At 34.4% G+C, this 8,390-nt stretch overlaps 1 long non-coding RNA gene across 1 annotated transcript in view; it reads right to left on the bottom strand.

Moving 5' to 3' along the window:
* The window catches only part of LOC136031757 (uncharacterized), a 216,168-nt gene extending 215,289 nt beyond the window's left edge, over positions 1-879 (bottom strand). Inside the window, exon 1 of the long non-coding RNA XR_010618575.1 lies at positions 790-879. This is a non-coding gene — a long non-coding RNA (uncharacterized LOC136031757). The remainder of the gene's footprint in view (positions 1-789) is intronic.
* Positions 880-8,390: the final 7,511 nt, after the last annotated feature.

The following is an 8,390-nucleotide window of genomic DNA, read 5'->3' as shown; positions in this document are numbered from 1 at the left end:
ATTTTTTAGTTTTTTTATTAGTTTTTAGTTTTTTTTTCTTTTTAGTTTTTTTGTAGTTTTTACCTTCTTTTTAGTTTTGTTAATTTTTTTTTTTACTTGTGTCCTGGTCGTCATTTATACTCCCTGTGTCCCGGTGCTTTGTTGATTGCTAATCGAACATTCCTTTTGTCCTGGTCGCTTTCTCTTTGAGTGTCGTCATTTATTTTTTTCTTTTTTAGTTCTTTTAGTTTTTACCTTTTTTAGTTTTTTTTTAGTTTTTAGTTTTTTTAGTTTTTTACCTTTTTTTAGTTTTTTTAGTTTTTTAGCTTTTTTATTTTTTTTATTAGTTTTTAGTTTTTTTGTAGTTTTTGCCTTTTTTTTTTAGTTTTTTGTCCTGGTCGCTTTCTCTTTGAGTGTCGTCATTTATTAGTTTTTTCCTTTTTTTTTTTAGTTTTTTATTGGTTTTTACCTTTATTTTAGCTTATTTTTCAGTTTTTTCCTTTTTTTTAGTTTTTTTTTATTTTTTATTTTTTTAGTTTTTTACCTTTTTTTAGTTTTTTTAGTTTTTTTAGTTTTTTAGCTTTTTTACTTTTTTTATTAGTTTTTAGTTTTTTTTTGTAGTTTTTGCCTTTTTTTAGTTTTTTCAGTTTTTTTTTTAGTTTTTTATTGGTTTTTACCTTTATAGTTTTTTTAGTTTTTTAGCTTTTTTATTTTTTTTATTAGTTTTTAGTTTTTTTTGTAGTTTTTGCCTTTTTTTAGTTTTTTCAGTTTTGACGTCACCTAATCCAGTTTTTTCAGTTTTGACGTCACCTGACACATCCATCCACACATCCATCCACACATCCATCCACAGACAACTTATTTTTATATATATAGAAGATAGATATATATATATATATATATATATATATATATATATATATATATATCTATCTATATTCACAGGTGGGACATAGGGACACAACTACAATGGCGCGTAACTATTATGGCGCGTAACGACTTACGCGCGCGGGGGGGCTTGGGGGGGGCGCGAAGCGCCCCCACCAACTAGGTGTTGGGGTGGCGCGAAGCGCCACCCCAACAGCTAGTATATATATATATATATATATATATATATATATATATATATATATATATATATATATATATATATATATATATATATATATAAATATGTTGTTTGTTTGTGTGTCTGTCTGTCTGTCCGCATATGACGTCTGAATTATTTCATCATATACCAATTCAAAAACGATTGTATTCAAGCCGAAGCAGCTGAGTTGGTAAAGCGTTATGTTCCACGTTCTAGGTCCGAGAGGTTCCAGGTTCGAACCTTGGCTTTAGCATTAATACAAAAGAAAAAAAACTAAAGGGGGTAAAAACTACAAAAAAAAACTAAAAAGGAAATACTAAAAAAACTAAAAAAGCTAAAAAACTATAGAAAAAACTATAAAAAGGTAAAAAACTAAAAACTAAAAAATAAAAAAAACTAAAAAAAAAGGTAAAAACTACAAAAAAAACTAAAAACTGAAAAAGAAAAAAAAAACTAAAAAAAGGAAAAAAACTGAAAAATAAAGGACAAATAGAAAACTAAAAAAAATAAAAATAAAAAAACTGAAAAATAAAGGAGAAAAATAAAAAAAATAAAATAAATATAAAAAAAAACTAAAAAGGGTAAATGTATTCAAGCCGAAGTAGCTGAGTTGGTAAAGCGTTATGTTCCAGGTTCTAGATCCGAGAGGTTCCAGGTTCAAACCTTGGCTTTAGCATTAATACAAAAGAAGAAAAAAAACTAAAAAGGTAAAAAACTACAAAAAAATTAAAAAGAAAATACTAAAAAAACTTTAAAAAGCTAAAAAACTAAAAAAAAAGGTAAAAAACTAAAAACTAGAAAAGACAAAAAACAAAAAAGGTAAAAACTACAAAAAAAAACAAAAAGAAAAAAAAACTAAAAACTAATAAAAAAAACTAAAAACTGAAAAAGAAGAAAAAACTAAAAAAAGGAAAAAAACTGAAAAATAAAGGAGAAAAAGAAAACTAAAAAAGGTAAAAACTACAAAAAAACTAAAAAGAAAAAAGAAAAAAACTAAAAAAGCTAAAAAAAAGGTAAAAACCAAAAAAAAATCTAACCAGAAAAAAGGAAAAAAACAAAAAATTTATTTCATCATATACCAATTCAAAAACGAATGTATATACAGACCGGGACACAGGGAATATAAATGACGACCGGGACACTCAAAGAGAAATTACAGACTGGGACACCGGGACACAAATGACGACTGGGACGTGTGTGTCGACTGACGTCATGTTTGAGTGTCGACTGACGTCATATTTGTCGACTATAAATGACGACTGGGACACAGGGACACAACTACAATGGGGACGCCGGGGGGCACAGGGGGGATTTATAAATGATGATCGGGACACAGGGAATGTTTGATTAGAAATCACCATCACAAGGGTAATCATTAGAATAATGAGGTATAGATCTGAATACGGATTGTTTTTCACATGGACAATTATATGTTGCATGTTCAAGAGTCGGTAAACCTGACAATCTATTTATATCTACAGACAATGGGACAGCGAAGAATGTTGTATATTCGCAAGTTTAACGAAGTTAAAAACATATATATATATATATATATATATATATATATATATATATATATATATATATATATATATATATATATATATATATCTATATATATATATATATATATATATATATATATATATATATATATATATATATATATATATATATATATATATATATATATATATATAAATAAGTTGTCTGTCTGTGTGTCTGTCTGTGGATCAGGTGACGTCATGTTTCTGTGTTGACTGACGTCATGAAATTAGTTGTCGTCATTTTTGCTTTGACGGTGACGTCATTCAAGATATTTAAGACATATGTTCACGTAGAAATCTATTAATGTTTAAGTTTACAATGACTGATGAACTTACCATGGCAAAAGCCGATGAAGATGCTCAAAGAGTCTATGCCAAAAAACTTGCTGCTGATAAAGAAAGTCAGAAAAGAAAGCGTGCCGAGGAACTACCAGAGCAACGTGAAAGCAGACTTGCTGCTAAAAGAGAAAGTGAAAAAAGAATAGAGAAAGAAAGAACAGAAAGCGTGCCGAGGAACTACCAGAGCAACGCGGAAGCAGACTTGCTGCTAAAAGAGAAAGTGAAAAAAGAAGGCGTGCCGAGGAATTACAAGAACAGCAAGAAATCAGGCTTGCTGCTGATAGAGAAATTAAGAAAAGAAAGCGTGCCGAGGAATCAGAGCAACCTGAAAGTTATCGCCTGGCATTCAGGTACAACCCAGTCGATGATTATAGCTTGAGTAGATGTGTTCAAATCGGGACAATGTCTAAAATTTGTCCCTATTGCAAGGCCTTGAAATTCAATGGTGAAACAATGGGAATGTGTTGCGCCTCAGGAAAAGTTAAACTTCCTCTATTGGCTGCACCACCAGAGCCATTGAAGACTTTCCTTACTGGAACTACGTCAGAATCTAAGCGTTTTTGTCAAAAATCAGAAAATACAACTCATGTTTCCAAATGACGTCGTTTGGAGCCCAAATCGAAAATCCAGATCAATTTATGTCTGCTTTCAAAGTAAAAGGGCAAATTTATCATAGAGCAGGGTCCCTTCTACCATTCTCAGGCGAGAATCATAAATTTTTACAATTGTACTTCATCAGTGATAGAAATTCTGAATTGAATGCACGTTGCGAAATTTCTCCCAACGTTGAAAGGACAATCGTTTCCCAATTGCAACATCTTTTCCACGAAAATAATAATTTAGTGCGTCTGTTCAAAACAGCCATCGATTTGATGCCTACTGATACGCATAAAATTGTTATTTCCGCTGACAAAACGCCTCCTGGCCAACATGTGCGTAGATACAATGCTCCAAGTATCGACGAAGTGGCAATCGTTATGGTCGGTGATCAGTTTTTACCTCGAGATATTATTCTTCATAAGCGAAACGCTCAGTTGTTAAGAATTGCTGAAACTCATCGATGCTACGATGCCCTACAATATCCTATCATTTTTTGGGATGGAGCCGACGGCTATCACTTTAATATTAAATTGATGAATCCAGCTACTAACAAAGAAATGAATAAGAAATGCAGTGCAATGTATTATTATTCCTATAGACTAATGATTCGGCAGGATGAAGAAAATTATATTTTAAAATGCCGTGAATTGTTTCACCAATTTGTCGTTGATATGTATGCTAAAATTGAATCAGAACGTTTGCTATATATCCGCCTGAATCGGACCAAGCTCCGCTCTGAACAATACATTCATTTGAGAGATGCAGTTATAAATGACGGTAATACCACAAACGTTGGAAGATTAACAATTTTACCTTCGTCATATGCTGGCAGTCCCCGTCATATGCATGAATATGCTTAAAATGCCATTGCGTATGTTCGTCTCTATGGTCGTCCAGATTTATTTATTACATTTGCATGTAATCAATCTTGGGACGAGATACTGCAGCTTTTACTTCAAGGACAATCGGCGGTTCATAGGCATGACATTACAGCCCGTGTCTTCCAGCAAAAGTTGAAATCACTGATAAACTACATAGTAAAACTTGAAGTGTTTGGGTCAGTGCGATGCTGGATGTACTCAGTGGAATGGCAAAAACGAGGTTTGCCACACGCACATATACTAATCTGGCTACATAAAAAAATTACTTCGAACGAAATTGATGATGTGATTTCCGCTGAAATACCTGATTAAAATGTCGATAAGGGGTTACATGATATTATTGTAAAAAATATGATACATGGACCTTGCGGTGCACTGAACGAAAATTCACCATGCATGGCCAAAGGAAGGTGCACAAAGCAATATCCTCGACTTTTAGTATCAAACACAATTACTGGCAATGATGGTTACCCACAATATAGAAGAAGATCTACTGAAGATGGCGGTAAAACAGCAATAATAAAGAAGCGTAACGGTACCACCATCGAAGTAGATAACCAGTGGGCTGTTCCATATTCCCCATTATTATCAAAAACATTTAATGCACACATAAACGTTGAATACTGTAACTCCGTAAAGGCAATCAAATACATATGTAAATACGTCAACAAAGGCAGTGACATGGCAGTTTTTGGCTTGCAGCCCGAAATCAAAGATTTCGACGAAATCGTACAATATCAGGCTGGAAGATACATAAGCAGTAATGAAGCTGTTTGGCGAATTCTTTCATTTCCGATACATGAACGTAGTCCAGCTGTTGTTCACTTAGCGGTACATTTACAGAATGGTCAGCGTGTTTATTTCACGGAAACCAACGTGCAACAAAGAGCCCTGAATCCACCGGATACAACATTAACAGCTTTTTTTTCGCTTTGCAAAAATGATTCTTTTGCAAAAAAACTGCTGTATACTGAAGTGCCTTCGTATTACACGTGGAATACTAAAAATAAAGTATTTGAACGTCGAAAACAGGGTAAGTCAGTCGACGGCCAACCTACCATCTTCAAAGATACCACGATAGGAAGACTCTACACCGTTCACCCCAATCAACATGAATGCTTCTTTCTACGCCTGGTTTTGGTGAATGTACCCGGTCCGACATCCTTTGAGTATTTGAGAACTGTAAACGGTACTATACATGACACTTACCGTAGTGCATGCCAAGCTCTGAATTTATTGGAGAATGACCAACACTGGGATAACTGCATCAATGACGCGTGCGAAAAGTCAACCCCAAGTCAAATTCGTGCATTGTTTGGCATCATTTTAACAACTTGCTCTCCATCAGCTCCTACAGAGTTATGGGAAAAATATAAGTCAAAAATGTCCGAAGATATACTCCATCGAAAACAGTTAGAGACGTCAGATATGACTTTTGATTTTACACCAGAAATTTATAACTACACTTTAGTTATTATAGAAGATTTGTGCGTACGTATGGCAAACAAACCTCTTCAGGATTTGGGAATGCCTTCACCTAACCGTATCGCTGCTGTTTCGACATGTGTAGAATTGGATCGTGAACAAAGTTACAGTACGAGTGATCTATTGTCGTATGTACAAAATAACATTTCCAAGTTAACGTCGGAACAAAAAGACATTTATGATACGATAATGCATTGTGTCGATAACAACGTTGGAGAAATTTTCTTTTTGGATGCGCCAGGAGGTACTGGTAAAACGTTTGAGATAAAACTGATTCTGGCATCAATTCGATCAAAAAATGATATAGCGCTGGCAATTGCGTCGTCCGGAATAGCCGCAACCTTGCTGCCTGGTGGAAGAACTGCTCATTCCGCTTTGAAATTGCCTCTGAATTTGCATTCTACAGAAACTCCCACGTGCAATATTTCCAAATCATCTGGGATGGGTAAAGTATTGCAGCAATGCAAACTTATTATTTGGGATGAGTGCACAATGGCACACAAAAAATCGCTCGAGGCTCTGGATCAATGCTTGAAAGATTTGAGAGGGAAGTCGAAACCCTTTGGCAGCACATTAATATTGCTTGCAGGAGATTTCAGGCAAACATTACCTATAATACCTAGATCTACTCCTGCAGACGAAATGAATGCTTGCCTGAAAAATTCTAATTTATGGGCACACGTAAAAATATTAAAATTAACTACAAATATGCGTGTCCGATTGCAAAACGATGACTCTGGTCAAACATTTTCATATCAATTGCTGGCAATTGGAAAAGGAAAGCTCCCAGTAGACTCAATTTCAGGACGTATACAACTACCTGCTGATTTCTGTAATTTAGTGACGTCCAAAAATGAATTGATTGAAAAAGTATTTCCGAATATTCTAAAAAATTAAAAAAATAATAAATGGCTAAGTGAAAGAGCGATTCTCGCACCCAAAAATATAGACGTCCACGAAATCAACAATATTGTTTTGACCAAGATTCGAGACCAGGCAGTCCTTTACAAGTCAGTCGACACAGTTTTGGAACCAAATGAAGCGGTTGATTATCCATCTGAATTTTTAAATTCCGTGGATCTTTCAGGGTTTCCACCACACGTGCTACAACTAAAAATAGGCGTACCAATAATACTTTTAAGAAATATCTACCCACCAAAGCTTTGCAATGGCACGCGACTTGCCGTAAAAAAAACAATGGAAAACCTAATAGAGGCCACAATCTTGACAGGGCCTTTTGAGGATGAGGCTGTTCTTATTCCTCGCATTCCCATGATTCCAACGGATCTGCCTTTTCAATTTAAAAGATTGCAATTCCCAATTCGATTAGCATTTGCAATCACCATTAACAAAGCTCAAGGTCAATCATTAGAAAAATGTGGTATAGATCTTAATACTGATTGTTTTTCCCATGGACAATTGTACGTTGCATGTTCGAGGGTCGGTAAACCTGACAATCTATTTATATGCAGCGACAATTGGACAGCGAAGAATGTTGTATATTCGCAAGTTTTACGCAGTTAATTTGTATTGTATCTATCCATCTATCTATCTATATAAAAACGAGTTGTGTGTATGCATGTTTGTTTGTTTGTAAAAAGAGCGTTTGCATATGACTTCATTATTAGTACATACGGCTTTGTATATGCACAGACAGTGGGAAAGACAAGAATGTTGTATATTCGCAATTTTTACGTAGTTTGAAACACATATATAAATCTATCTATATTCACAGGTGGGACACAGGGACACAACTACAATGGCGCGTAACTAATATGGCGCGTAACGACTTACGCGCGCGGGGGGGCTTGGGGGGGCGCGAATATGTATATGTATACATATATATATATTGTGTTAGTTTTTTTGTAGTTTTTACCTTTTTTAGTTTTTTTCTTCTTTTGTATTAGTGCTAAAGCCAAGGTTCAAACCTGGAGCCTCTCGGACCTAGAACCTGAAACATAAAGCTTTACCAACTCAGCTACTTCGGCTTGAATACATTCGTTTTGAGCAGCTTCCTCGGGTGTTGCCATTGTAGGTTCTTCAGTCATTTTACAATTAGAAATTTCTCTTTCAACGGTCTTCTTACAATTAAAAATTTGTCTTTGAACGATATTCTTAAATACCTGTGTCCTGGTCGTCATTTATATTCCCTGTGTCCCGGTCGTCATTTGTGTCCCGGTATCCCAGTCTGTAATTTCTCTTTGAGTGTCCCGGTCGTTATTTATATTCCCTCTTTCACGGTCGTCATTTGTGTCCCGGTCTGTAATTTCTCTTTGAGTGTTTTTTCTTTTTAGTATTTTTTAGTTTTTTACATTTTTTCTTTTTTCAGTTTTCTTTTTCTTCTTTATTTTTCAGATTCACTATGAAATACATATCGCCGAACCTTTGTTTTTTTAACTAAAATCTGGTAGGCATTGATAACCTTATCCAAGTCAAAATCCCAAACCCAATCATCATCGCTATCATTTT

This window comes from Artemia franciscana, chromosome 10 (assembly GCF_032884065.1).
Source record: "Artemia franciscana chromosome 10, ASM3288406v1, whole genome shotgun sequence".
In the NCBI taxonomy this organism is placed as follows: domain Eukaryota; kingdom Metazoa; phylum Arthropoda; class Branchiopoda; order Anostraca; family Artemiidae; genus Artemia; species Artemia franciscana.
This window is presented reverse-complemented; position numbering and strand designations above follow the sequence as displayed.